The sequence below is a fragment of the Rhodamnia argentea genome, chromosome 10 (genome assembly GCF_020921035.1).
Source record: "Rhodamnia argentea isolate NSW1041297 chromosome 10, ASM2092103v1, whole genome shotgun sequence".
Lineage (NCBI taxonomy): Eukaryota > Viridiplantae > Streptophyta > Magnoliopsida > Myrtales > Myrtaceae > Rhodamnia > Rhodamnia argentea.
In genome coordinates, this window is record NC_063159.1 from 25,308,848 (window position 1) to 25,323,808 (window position 14,961).

Sequence of the window (14,961 nt, forward strand, 5' to 3'; positions counted from 1 at the left end):
ATAGTGCATCGTCTTCCTCGTAACACCCGCGCACATGAACAGTACCTGGATGAATTTCAATGAACAAATTGGCCATGCAATCGATGATAATTGTGTCAATTAACCCTGGGCGTTTTGTTCCTCGAGGTAAATATGCGTCGATTAAGCCAAACTCCGAGGACAATGGCCGCCGGAAGAGCTCCGGCGAGCCGGTCAAAGCTGCGGCAACGTGAAAAAGTCAACAATCTGCAAACCCAGCTCAATTCGCGTGCAATTGGCGTTGCCGGATTGCCAAACGGAGCCGGACGGAATCCTATTCCGTTCCGGTCTCCGTCCAACTCACTTCGCACGCTTGGGCACGTGCGAAGTGAGTCGGTGAATCATCACCGTGCGCGCCCAAAATTCAAAATGCGAGTATAAATAGCAAAGGGAGAATTCTAGAAGAGGGGGGCTGATTCGCTCGCACAACCAACGTAAAAGAGAGAGAAAGAGAGAGCGAGTAGTGAGAGAAGTGCTAGAGAGCCTCACCGTAGCTCGCCGGAGCTTGTTCTCGCAAATCGGTTGTCCGGCCAATCCAGGCCACTCCAAGCCGTGAAACCACTTCCCGGAGCTCGCCCGAAGATCAAGGAAGCGATCGCTTCACCCGAATCGCCTTGAGACATCCAGAATCGGTAAGTCGACTTCAAAAGCTTCATTCTCGCACATCTATGGCATCACACTCACACCTGCACGATTATTGAAATTAGCATGTGCGTTTCCATCCTTGAACCTCTCGACCATGATCGCATCCTTTTTCTCGCATTGATTTCGCCCGAGTCACCCGAATCAAACCTCCAACATTCCGCGGTTCGGCCGATCTTCGGCCAGGCAACTGGCAACTCCGGGCTCGATCGGAGCCCGAGGTGAGTATCCTCAACTCGATTTATGGATGTATGAAGCTTGGATTTGATTGTTATGCTCTGTATTTCGCGATTGATATTCAGAATGCCGTGATTGTGCGTAGCTCGATTCCTATGATTTAGCCGTTGAAATTGTTTGATCTTAGAGTATGTTAATCTGGATGTAAAAACAAGTAGATTGGCGTTGGTTTGAGGTTGATCGGCCGAGGTTTCACCGTTGGATCTCGCCGGGAAACCTCGTCCGTTCGTCGCGTCGTCGAGAGGTTGAAGACGACGATGCTTACGTGTCGGGTCAACAAGTCGGCGTCCTAGGTGTCGTTCGGTGATAGGTCCAGGTTCATGCCGAGGTGGCTTGGTCGTTGGCGCGAATGGTCCCGATCGGCTTTGATCCAACGGTGGGGAAAATTAGATAGGTTTAATTTCAGGCCGTTGGATCCATTTTTTTTTGGTGTTTTTTAAATATTTTGTATATAAGATAGAAATAAAAAATGAAGAAACGTCGTCGTCTAGGTCATTAAGAAGGCGACGTCGTTCGGAGTAAAGGGGCCAAATGCGTCGTCGTTTTGTTCTTCGTATGGAATGGATGGCCGAGATTGAGTCCAGTTTAGATCCCGGCCGTCCGTGCTCATAGTTGATTCGGCGTCGTTTTAGCAGAGACAGAACGAACGGCTGAGATTAGATCTAGGTTAGATCGTGGCCGTCCGTGCTTTTAATTGGTACTACGTCGTTTTAGTCCGAGTAGGACGAACGGCTTAGATTAGATTTTAGTTCGGATCGTGGCCGTTTATTTCAATACCCGAAGCGGCGTCGTTTTTGAGTACGAAGGCTAGAACGTCGCCGTTTTGTCCAGAGAAGGAGTCGACGGCCGAGATTGATCCAGGGAGTTGATCTCGACCGTCCGTTCTATTTTAGTATATTCGAATATTAGGAATAGATATTAGAAAATCGAAAATAAATAGAAAATGCATATGCGGTGTCGTTTTGGTGTTGTAGGCGGGTTTGTGAGCGGTCGGACCGGGTTGACCGGTCGTTGACCGGGTTGACCCGGTCCGGTTTAATAATAAAAAAATAATAAAAAATAAAAAGAAAATTTCCAAAAATCCAAAAAAAATTGTAAAAATACTTAGAAAATTCATAAAAATTCCCGGATTTTCATAAAAAATTTTCTAAAATTTGTAGATCGATTCGGGACTCATAAAGTCTGGATCGAAAATTTTTGAGACTTCGAGGGTCGATTAATTTCGATCCGGAAAATTTCCAATATTTTTTAAAAATAAATAAAAATTCCAAAAAATAGAAAAAATTAGAAAAATTCAAGAAAATCACAAAAAATGAGAAATGGCCACATTCAACTGGCCAAATCGAAATTTTGTGATTTTCGGTCCCGAACCCCAAAAAATGACCATTCTACCCTTTCGGGCCATTCGCCCCCAAATTTTTACCAAATCACCCCGATACCCAAAATTGATTTTTGTGTGGGCCGATAGGGCCATTTTAGACATATCAAACCTTGATTGATTGATTTGATTGCTTGTAATGATTTTGATTGTACATTATTTTTTCTTGATTGTGATTGATTAGGATAGAAAAATCCCATCTCGTATGAATACTTAGATTTTTTAGGACCTACCTCATCTTATATCGCATCCGCATGAAATCTTAGGTTAGAAAAACAATCAACATCGGTAACCGAAAGGGCGTCAAATATGAAATTTGGCGTAACCAAATCCCCGGACCCAAAATCTCCGGTTTTCGCGGAACCGAACGGTTTCTCCCGACCGCTCGGTAAGGTTTTCCGATCGTACCTTCCAATAAATCGATCGGTGGCGACTCCAAATTGCATGTACATCTCGCACATGCCACCCGACCACACAAGGTCAAATTTCGATATTTGAAAAATTTTACCCGACATCGCGATTCGAGTAATGGGTCTTGGGAGAGACTCGCGATCCCCCATATATATATATGCCTATAAAAAGGAGGGGATCGGCTCGTTAGCCCTATTCCACCCCCGGGAAATGAGGGAATTTCCGGGAGGGTCGCGACAGACCGGCGACTCCACTGGGAATACTTTAAGAGGATTTAAGCCGATAAAAATGCTGATTGTTTTCTAACCTCGTTTTCTGAGATGCTCTTGAAGATGAGGTACGTCCACTAACAAAAAAGTGTTAAATGTTGATGCAGATGGGAGTTATAAGGGGTGGCGTCTGTGCTAACCATTTTTGATGCGAGATATGGAGTTTTGGATTGTTTGTTTATTTATGCAAATTTTGAAGCGGTGTTTTGAATATAAATTGTGGTGCATGTCTTGCATATTTCGAGGATCACGACACTTGCACACACAAGCGCCTAAACCCGGGCCGCGAAATCACCTCTTAGGTCGCCATAGATAGGGATCGGTATGCAAAGCTCTTGTGTTTGATTGCACTTGGGTTGACCATATTTGATCCCGCTCGCTATGTAAGATTGATGGTCCTACCCACTTGTTGTTTGATTGCGCTTGTGGGCGGCCCATCGATTTGTATAGCGGGAGCCTTTTTAGGTCCATACCCGAGCCTTTTTGATTTTTTTTAGAGTTAAACCTCACCTGTCTCATGCGCATGTGAAATGGATGGTTGGTATACCTAAAACCAAAAACCAAAAAAAGAGTAACATCGGTTGGTAAGGCTTTCTACCCTTTTTATTTTGAACTTGTAAATTTAAATTTTGCATATCATACATTTCCACTACATATCATCACAATTTGTAAGATCGTTTAAGTGATCGGGGTTGAAAGTCAAATTTTCCTTTTTAGGATAGATGGCGCCCCAAAGTCGTGTTGATGCACCCGATGTATTCACATGGGAGCGGAGGACCATTCGACGCGAGGACCGAGTACCCGCTACATTCCGAGTTTTCGGATTTGTTCACGGACGAGAGCTCAACGGACGGAACCGCATCCGTAGCGAGAGTTGCGATTATACCCGATGTGGACGATATTTGGAGCTCGAGCGCGAGAAAGAAAGAATCTGGGAATTGTACATGAAGTTGGCGAGGAAGCCTCATGCTACCAAGACGGCCCCAAAACATTCTCCGATTAAGAAGAAGGAAATCATCACCATATCCTCCGATGATGAAGAAGATATCAAGCTTCCCGAGATAGTAGAGATTTCATCGGATGAGGATACCATTCCCACTGTCTAGATTAGTACGACTTTGGGGGCATTTTCTAGGTTTCATTATATTTTGAGTCTATTATGTACTTTCATCGACATTTATTGTCCGAATCTCTAGATACTTGTCATGTTCTACCTATTTTGACTTTATTGTATTTGACTTGTAAATTTCATGAGTTGTCAATTTGTGAACGACTTTTTACCCCGATTACGCTTAAACGATCCTAATCAAATTACATGCCATCTTTGGGTGAGATTTGGTCCATAACTACCCTATTTGGCTTATTTGGGTCAAGTGGGAGTAGTTGACCCTCATGTTACCAAAAGATGACATGGAATTTGGTTAGCACATTTGCATCACATTACATGCATATGCATATTAAACTCGTGGTAATTGACTTTAGGATCATCATTTTTGCATTTTTAGATCATGGGGAATGGAGACATCAAAGTCATCCCAATACCGCGCAAGGAACTCGCTATATGGTGGGATCGCCTCGACATCGTCAATAAAGCCTATGTGGAAGGACGTTTGGGACGACTTGTAGATTTGATCAAAGTGGAATACCAACCGGCGCTCATTCAAGCACTAGCCAAGGCATGGGACGCGCGAACAATGACGTTCAACTTTCGAGGATTGGAATTGACCCCTACGCTTGAGGAGTATACCGCTATTATCGGGGCCAAATTTGAAGAACGTATAGCTCAACCCCCTTTGGACATGGATTCCACTCGTTCGTTATCGAGTTTCCTTCGCCTTAAAACTTCTGAAATTGAAAAAGTTTACAAGTCCAATTCCAACAAGTTCACATTCTCGTTCCTTTTCGATAATTATTCCTCTCTACCCACCGAAACCGGTCATAAATCGGGAAAGGTGTTCATTTTGGCTTTCTTTGCATTCGTTCTATTCCCGACTTCTAGAACTACTTTTGACCCCTCCATAACTCATATAGCCAAACAAGCGTGTTGTCGCTGGGATTATTCGTACATGATCTTAGCTGAGACTTTTCTCTCCATGAATCGTTCCAAGTCTTCAAAAAGGCCGTTTTCCAAGCGTCTAGCGGATTACTCCACTTGTGGTTCACCTCTCATATAAAGACTTTCCAACTCCGGGTGGGGTGTTATGAGATCAATGAGCACGTTCACCCCCTTAGATCCTTCCTTAAGTGTCAATCCCTTGTACCCAAATACTCATTCAAAAAGTGGGTTGAGCTATTGGACAATTTGAAACCCGAGCATATTAGATGGCGTTTGACTTGGCCCAAGATCGTAGAAGCTCGCATTTCGGGTATTGAAGATAACCCTATTCCCTTATTGGGATGTACCGGCGCTGTGGCATATTACCCCATTCGAGTGGTGAGGCAATTTGGAGTTCTACAAGAGATACCACCGGATGTTTGTCCCGGGATCTTCTCATTCGATATGATACGAGGAAAGCTCACTAAGGAAACAAGGGAGTTGTATCGGGCCCGGATCAAGCTTATTCTTCACGCTTTGAAGAATTCCCCACTCGCAACAAGTTGAATGGCCGGACTATTTGGACGATGAGATGAACGTTCACGGGGCCTCCAAGGAGTATATCCAGAAGTTTAAGGAGTATCGCCAATCAATGGTAGAGCCATATGTACCCGAGTGCGTATCTCCTCGGATTGAAGAAGTAGAGTCATATGAGCCGGAGTACATAGTACCATATGTACCGGGAGTAGAACCGTACATTTCCGAAGATCCAGAGCAGTGGATATCGAAGAGGGAGGAGACCCATACTTATGGGATTCCGATGGATCGAAGAGCAAGAAGAGTGGAAGCGCCCCCGACTTGGATAGATCCATTCCCCCATTTAGATTTTACATATTTGTTATCTTTTAGATGCTTTTGAACAATTTGGTTTGTAATGAATACATACTATTTCTTTTATGAGCATTTCATGCATACATATAGAAAAGTCAATTACCACGGATCAATGTCTCCAATTCTTAATATTTCCCATACCGATTTGATATTCTGAAAATAGGTGAGTGATAAATACGAGGACTCGCAATAAAACGCGCAAGTTAAGGATGGAACAAGAAGAGCTCGCACCTCGTGTGGGTAATCCGGAGAATCAAATGAATGTGATCGCCACAATGGTGGCGGAGATGAAGGCAATGATGATTGCAAGCCGGGGAGATACCCCGTTGACCTTAATTCTCAAGCTCCTGCGGGGCCATCCGATGGAGCAAACGCTAATCCGGCGCCCGCCGCCAATCCAACTCTGAATCCGGAAAGACCGCCTAAGGATCCTCCCATTGTGATTGACCTGGAGAAAAAGGAGAAGCAAGTCCTCAAAATGGAAGAGGAAATTAAGAGGCTCGCTAAGATCGAAGAGTGTTTGGCGAGTCAAGGTTATGAGCTCTCGAGATTCGACAAGGTTGCACCGTTCGAAAAGATAGAGGTTCCCGCTGATTACAAGGAGCCGACTTTGTAAGAAGATATAATGGGACCGGGTGTCCCAAGGCGCACTTGAAATATTACTTGCGTCGAATGTCGCAGTTCTCCGACAACATTCCACTACTGGTTAACACTTTCCAGGAAAGCCTATCTGGGGCAGCCCTAGCGTGGTTCATTGAATTGGAGCCAGAGAGGCTCGCCGATTGGGATAAACCGGCAGACGAGTTCCTTCGGCAATACAAGTTTAACACTTTGACCGCCCTAACTAGAGAGGACCTTTTAAGGACAGTAAAAGGAAAGAGCGAGGCCGTTCGCGCCTACGCCTGAGAGATGGAGAGCACCGGGCCGTGCAAGTAAAACCGCCCGTCCCGGAAGATGAACTAATAGATCTGTTTCTCAAGGCCCTTCCGTTTGAATTTTTCGACAAGCTGAACACCTCTGGGTGTCAGACATTTGCACACCCGATCAAGGTGGCAGAGCGTCATGAGTGGGCACCGAGAGAGAAGAAGATACCCGAGGCGCCTTTCAAACGCCAATACCCTTTGAGAAGGGATATTAGGGAGCAAACCGGAGAAGTAGCTTTTGTCCCTAATCCGCCAAAGCCCAGAAATTTCTCGCCTTCAATTCCTACCCAAGGAACGTCCTCCTGGACCGCTTCCAAACCACCGGAATTCAGAAAGAACCCAGTTGTTTTTACCCCACTACCCCGACCCTTATCCAAATTGTTACCCATGCTTTTGGAGAATCGTTTAGTTGCAAAAGAGCCACCTCGAGCTCACCCGCCAAGATTTCCTGGGTATGATGAGACCCAGACGTGCGTATACCATATGGGAGAAAGGGGGCATAACGCGGATAACCTGTCTCGCTCTGAAATTCAAGGTGCAAGCATTGATCGACGGAAAAGTTCTGGAATTTGATAAAGCCGAACCGAATGTGCAGCGAGAACCCGCTACCCGAGCATCGTGAGGTGAACGCGATCTTTGGAGATGAAGAGGAAGAGGTTCTGGAGTTCATAGTGAATATGGATAAAATGCGGGATGTCTTGACATTAGCCTCGCAATACCCGGAAGGAGAGAGTATTTCCCGAGAGCAAAAAGAGGCTTGCTTGGAAAAATTGATTAGCTTGGGTGTCATAGGAAGAATGGAAAATGTCGCTTTCAAGGGAACCTACGTGGCGGTAAACATGCTTTGTCCGAGGAGTTCGCAATGAAACCTACGGGGGAGCTCTTTTGAAAATACCCTCGGGATATTTGATGAGCGTCAAAGATGGTCAAGAAATTGAAGAGATAGACGAATATGAAGTCCGTCTGGATAAGGCCCGCCGAGGCGACAGGAGATTTTTGCAGAAAGCCCTAGAGAGGGGCGAAATAGTTGATAACCTGGGGGAAGATAGTGGTGGGTACAACTTTAAAGTGCTATATTCGGCGCCCCCGAGTTTCTTTGTCAATTCTGGAGATGTAGTCCCCGATGGGTGGGGTGGAATGGATGACCCCACAAGTGACGAATTTGTGGGAACGATCGATGAAGTTAAGGACCAAGCGGCTCCTCGGGATGAACAGAGGAACCAAGAGGTTGATATGCGACTTTCTAACTGAGACGCATATACGTCATTTGACGACTATGGTAGCAGAATTATCGCAATTAATGGCCAGGAACAACGCCACAAGAATAGAAGAGAATATGCAGATTCTGGAGATACGGCGGGCCATGGAAACACAGAATCGAAAGATCGCTCTACTGCAAGAGCAAGGAGATGACGTGTCGAGGAAAATGGATGAGTTGAAGAAGCTGATTACGCCACTCACCCAAACGAGAAATGTCCCGCCTCAAGGTGTGAACCCGAGAGTGGTCTTCCGCACGAAGTATAATGGCGCCGGGTGTCCCTCGGCGCATGTCTCATACTATCTTCGCCAAATGGTTGGCCACCAAGAAGATGACGAAACACTCGATTCGGAACTTTGGACAAAGTTTAACGGGCCTCGCGCTGGTATGGTTTCAATCAATCGATCTAGACCGGGTCCCGAGCCGGGAGGATTTATCGAACACTTCATACGACACTTTGAAGCTGGAATCAGAGGTTATTTCACTAAGGCTAATCTGTTGAATATCCGGAAAGGTGAAGATGAGAGTTTTGAGCTCTTTGCAAGAAGGTGGAAGAAACACGCCGTGATGGTGCAACCGCCGTTGTCGGAGAGAGAAATGCTGGAGTTTGTACTAAAGTCACTTCCGGCGGAATACTTTGATCGCATGTATGCATACACGTACTCATCGTTCCAACATCCGGTGGAGATTGGCATGAGGATTGAAGGGATCATCCCGAGAGTCGAAGAGAAAGGCAGAGGGATTTCGATGAAGGAAATGCCACGCTGGTAAGGCCAGGTCTAGAACATAACCCCGATGACGTTCATGAGGATGGGATGATTGGGATGATAGATGCCCCAATTCGTTTCGTGATTGATTTGAACAAAGTTGATAGCTGGGAGTTAGAAGCTTCTAGTTCGTAAAAAACATCAACATCCGAATCACTACCGTAAAAGATCATACCGGTGAGGATTAAATTACCGCTGTGGAAGAGTACAACTCAAGGGCGGTTCATTGGGATTATGGAACGGGCGAAATTGACGTCATAATGAGATCCGGAAGATGTTATCCCCGAGAGAAGTGGATTCGAAAAGAGAATCCCAACCTGCGGAAGAGGTTGAGAAGTTGCAATCGATCGTGAGGACCGGTGAATATGATGTCGTTGACCAACTGCGGAAGATGCCCGCATGCATTTCCTTACTTGGATCTCTTCAAAAATTCTGAAAAGCACAAAGACGCCCTTTTGAAGGTGCTGGATGAGGTGCATGTTCCGTAAACAATTAACGAAGTGCAATTGGGAGACTTTGTGGGTGCTATCCTTCCGAAGGACCAGATATCCTTCTCGCACGAAGACTTCCCGAAAGAAGGGCGGGTCCACAACAAAGCCCTTTACATAGCCGTGAGGTGTCACGGAAAAGAGGTGCCTCACGTCTTAATTGATAATGGTTCCGCTTTCAACCTCGTGTCCACTAAGCACTTTGAGAAGCTTGGGGATCAATGAAGATTTTGTGAAGACATCCAAGGCCACCATCCGATCATTTGATGGAGTCTCCAAGAATGTTGTGGGAGAGATTGAGTTGGACATTGACATTGGACCGGTAACTTTCTCTATACCGTTCCAAGTGTTGGATATTCCAAGCGCCTTCACCCCCGCTCTCCGGGAAGACCGTGGATTCATGTGTCTAGAGCGGTACCTTCCTCTCTCGCATCAAAAGTTAAAATTTGTGGTCAAGGGTCGGTTGATCACCGTCCATGGCGAGACGGGACATCGAGCGACTTTAAAAGGGATGGTTCCATACGTCGAACCCTCAAAAGAGGAGGAGCTGAGTTATCACACCTTCGACATTGTATCTGTCATGCATGTGTTACCAAATGCAAAGGTGGCTATACCGAGCTTTCGAGACCCGCAACTATGGCGGGAAAAGTGCTACTCTCGAATGGATTTATTCCGGGTGCTGGATTAGGGAAATATGGTCGGGGAATTCGTAACCCTTTGAATTTGGGCTCAAATGACCACAAGGTTGGTCCGGGTTATAGCGGAATAGCGGAAAATAACATAGGTCGAGGCCGAGGTCGAAACAATCGTTATGGAGACCGTGGACGCCGTGGACGCCAAGGTGGCCGTTTCATAGGTACCGATGTATGGAAAGCTAGAGGAAAAATGCTCCTAAATCCTTTATGCGAGGTATTTTCTAAAGGAGGCAAATGGCTGAAAGATGAGGACATTTCGAGGATGCAGAGCCGACTTATTCAACCCGTTCCTGGATAATCGGGTGAACGTGATAATTGAGTGGCTGGACGATGATTTCCCCACCCCCGAGTAAAAGGCTCTTTCGAACTTTATCTTTTAATGCATTTTGATTACCGCAATTGCTTTAAAGCTTTTTGATGTTTTAGCACCTTTGGGTCACATGCCGTGATCCAGGAAGTGCAAGATCTTGTATTGTTCTTAGTTGCATTTATTAATGAAAAACATTTCAAATTTGATTACGATACATGTGGAGCAACGGATTGGTCCGATGATGACAATTGATTCTACCATGAAACTTGAGGCCCGATCCGCCATATGATCTAGGATTTTAAACAGCTTTTGAGAACCAGGATGTCCGGAAGATCGTGGACTAGTTCTCCTTTCCTTATCTAAGAAAATTGAAATTTGAAAAATGTTTTCATGATAGCAATCATGCATCCTTCAATTTTATTATCTTTGAATACTAACCTTTCATGGTGCATTTCGGGCATGTCATCCCACCCATACATAACAAGGTTAATATGTGACTCATATCAGCTCGATGACTATGCATGCGAAGTTGATATAGACGAGGTTGATGTGAGCGATATCAAGAAAGAATGGGATTGTTTCGAAGAATCTAAGCCTCCTATTTCGAAGAACCTATCATCATTAATTTGGGAGATTCTCGATTGCGTCAAGGAAGTGAAAATAGGAGGACACCTGTCCGCAGCAGATATTTTAAGAATGACGGTGTTACTCAAGGAATATCAAGATATCTTCGCCTCGGTCGTATGCCGACATGCCGGGTCTAGATCGTGAGATTGTGGAGCATGCTTTGCCCACAGATCCTTCTTGCACACCAAGTAAATCAATCACCCGTAAGAATGAATCCCCGAATCGGCGGATAAAATCAAGGAAGAGGTGATGAAGCTCCTTAAAGTTGGATTTATCGAGGCTGTCCCATATGCTGATTGGGTCGCCAATATCGTACCGGTTAAGAAGAAGGATGGGAAAATTAGAATATGCGTGGATTATCGGGACTTGAACAAAGCTAGTCCCAAGGATGATTTTCCCCTACCGCACATTGATGTGCTCGTCGACGCATCGCAGGTTTTGAATTGTTCTCCTTTATGGATGGATTCTCGGGATATAATCGGATCATGCTGAAGGAAAAAGATAAGATCAAGACCTCATTCACTACACAATGGGGAACTTTTTGTTACAAGGTGATGCCATTTGGGTTGAAAAATGCAGGTGCAACATATCGAGGGCTATGGTGACCCTTTTTCATGATATGATACATAAGGAGATCGAGGTCTATGTGGATGATATGATTGCCAAATCCAAGCCTGGAGAAGACCATGTTAAAGTGCTGAAGAAGTTATTTGATCGATTGAGAAAGTATAAGCTCAAGTTGAATCCTGCGAAATGCGTATTTGGCGCAAGATCCGGAAAGCTGCTAGGGTTTGTGGTGAGCAGCCGTGGTATTGAAATTGACCCTTCCAAGATTAAAGCCATATGGGAAATAGGAACTCCTGTTATCGTTAAAGAAGTAAGGGGGTTACTGGGAAGATTGAATTATATATCCAGATTCATATCCCAACTATCGAAACGGCGAAACCCTTCTTCAAGTTGCTAAAGAAAGGTGCAAAGGTGAAATGGGATGCGGAATGCCAACAAGCATTTGAGAAGATCAAGGAATATCCGGTACAACCTCCAAGTATTGGTACCTCCTATCCCCGACGTTCCTTTAACTCTATATCTCGACGGTTAATGATGAGTCCTTGGGAGCTTTACTTGCCCAAACTAACCCCAAGGATCGTAAAGAGCGGGCCATATATTATTTGAGCAAAAAGTTTACAACATCTCAAGTCAAATACCCAACAGGTGGAAAGGACTTGCGTAGCATTGGTTTGGGTCCTCCACGCATTGAGGCAAGATACGCTGCATTATCATATAGAATTGGTCACCGAGAATGACCCCATCAAATACCTTTTGGAGAAGCCAACATTGTTGGGAAAGATGGCTAAATGGCAAATACCGCTTTCGTAGTTCGATATCAAAACCTCTCCCCAAAAAATCTGTCAAGGGAAGAGCAATTGCCGACATGCTAGCCGAGAATCCTCCTAAGGACGTTTCGAGCAAAACAAGGGAGGTCAAATCCCGAATATATCTCGAAGACAAATGGACAATGTACTTTGACGGTGCAGTGAACCTCACCGGATCGCATCAGGCAGTTTTGATATCCCCGAAGATCAACATTATCCAGTTTCAGCCAAGTTGGTATTCCCCTTGTACCAACAACATTTCGAATATGAAGCCTCGCATACTAGGATTACAATTGGCCATCTCATTAAAGGTGAAGAAGCTACTGGTATATGGAGATTCCATGCTAATCATTTTACAAACTCAAGGGGAGTGGAAGACAAAGGATCCCAAGCTTATTCCTTATCATAAATACCTCGAAGAGCTGATCCAACACTTTGAGGAGATTACTTTCGAATATCTCGCGAGAACTCAGAACCATTTTGCTGATGCTTTGGCTACATTATCAGCAATGTTACAAGTGCAAAATGGTCTTGAGATAGAGCCATTAAGGATTGATATTTTAGAGCAACCCGCATACCGCATGGTCATTGAAGAGGAACCCGACGAAGAACCGTGGTATCATGACATCAAGAATTACTTATCGAAGGGCGAATTCCCGCAGGGACAGTCAACCGGGAGATAAAAAGTACATAAGCAAGATGGCATCTAAATTTTTCCTCAGCGGACAGATCCTATACAAGAGTTCCTTCGACTCGGTCCCGCTGAGGTGCGTGAATTCCAAAGAAGCAAATCTCATTATGAAAGAGATTCATGAAGGGGAATGTGGACCGCATATGAATGGCCACCTCCTTGCCAAGAAGATTATGAGACTCGGGTATTATTGGTTGACTATCGAATCGGATTGCAACCAGCATGTTAGATCCTCGTCATCAATGCCGGGTATACGGCGACAGGATAAATGCGCCGCCAACCGAGCTACATCAAATGTCGAGCCCTGGCCGTTTCGCATGTGGGGAATTGATATGATCGGCCCTATCAACCCAAAGGCCTCCAACGGACATCGTTTCATTCCTGGTTGCTATTGATTATTTCACCAAATGGATTGAAGCTAGCTCATATGCCAATGTCACTGCGAATAGTGTGGCCAAGTTCATCAAGCGAGATATCATCTCAAGATATGGAGTGCCAAGAGCCATCATTACAGACAATGGCTCAAATTTGAACAACAAGGTTGTCGATCAACTATTGGAACAATTTAAGGTACGACACCTTAATTCTTCGCCTTACCGCCCGCAAATGAATGGAGCCGTGGAAGCGGCAAACAAGAACATCAAGAAGATATTGGCCAAAACTCGCTGAGAAATATCGAGATTGGCACGAAAGATTGCCATATGCTCTCATGGCCTACCGAACTTCAATTCGTACTTCAACCGGGGCAACTCCTTACTCTTTGGTATACGGTATGGAAGCGGTCCTACCGGTAGAGGTGGAAATCCCCTCTTTAAGGATTCTGTCTCAAGTAGGGCTCACGTAAGATGAATGGAGTCGACAGAGACACGAACAATTGAATTTGATTGACGAAAAGCGATTAAGGGCTATCTGTCATGGTCAAAGTTATCAGAAGAAAGTGGCCAGAGCTTTTAACAAGAAGGTTAAACCTAGAAGTTTTGAAGCGGGGATGCTAGTTGTGAAGAAAATGCTCCCAAACGCACAACACCCAGGAGGCAAATTCATGCCAAATTATGAAGGCCCCTATGTGATTCGAAGGTCTTATCCGGGGAGCTCTTATACTTGTAAACATGGATGGAGAAGAATTGGCAAGTCCGGTGAATTCGGATGCCGTGAAGAGATATTTTCCTTGAAATAAATTGAGCTTCAGAGCGGTTGATGAGCAGATATGAGTCACATGAAAATTTTGCATTTGCATGACATCTGCATACATGCATTTGCATACGTTTGTATTTTATAGGTGGACTGGGAATCATGAAGAACTTTGCAGAGCAACCGGTCAAAACAGGGAAGTTATCTGTTACTTTGGATCACGGATTTTGAATATCTTGGACTAATTGTTTCCTTTGTTCTTTACAGGAAACAGGAGTCGACACCCGAAAGAGGAGACAGGAGTCAACATCCGAAGGAGACAAGAAGAAATCACTTCGGGATTTGAAAATTTGAATATCTTGGACTGATTGTTTCCTTTTGTTTTTTACAGGAGACAGGGGTCAACGTCCGAAGGAGACGAGAAGAAATCGCTTCGGAACTTAAAATTTTGAATACCTTGACTGATTGTTTCCTTTTGTTTTTACAGGGGACAGAAGCCAATATTTGAAGAAGACAGGTTTGAGGTTCTCTTTCTTTACAAAGAATTTTCATACGCCGTCGTGCTTGAAATTGAAAAAAAACTTGGAATTATAGAGCCACAAGGCCCTTTCAAAGAAATATTCCTTACAAATTACAGAAACATCTTTTGAATATTATCTTTGATGAGAACATTTGGCAAACGATGAATTTTGACGAAAACGCCCTGAGTTTCTATAAAAGGGCATGCTTTGAAAGCTTTTCAAAAGAATGATCCTTCAAATGAAAAGAGGCAAACTTTGTCCTTAAACACGTCCCCGACACACTTGAGTGATGAGTG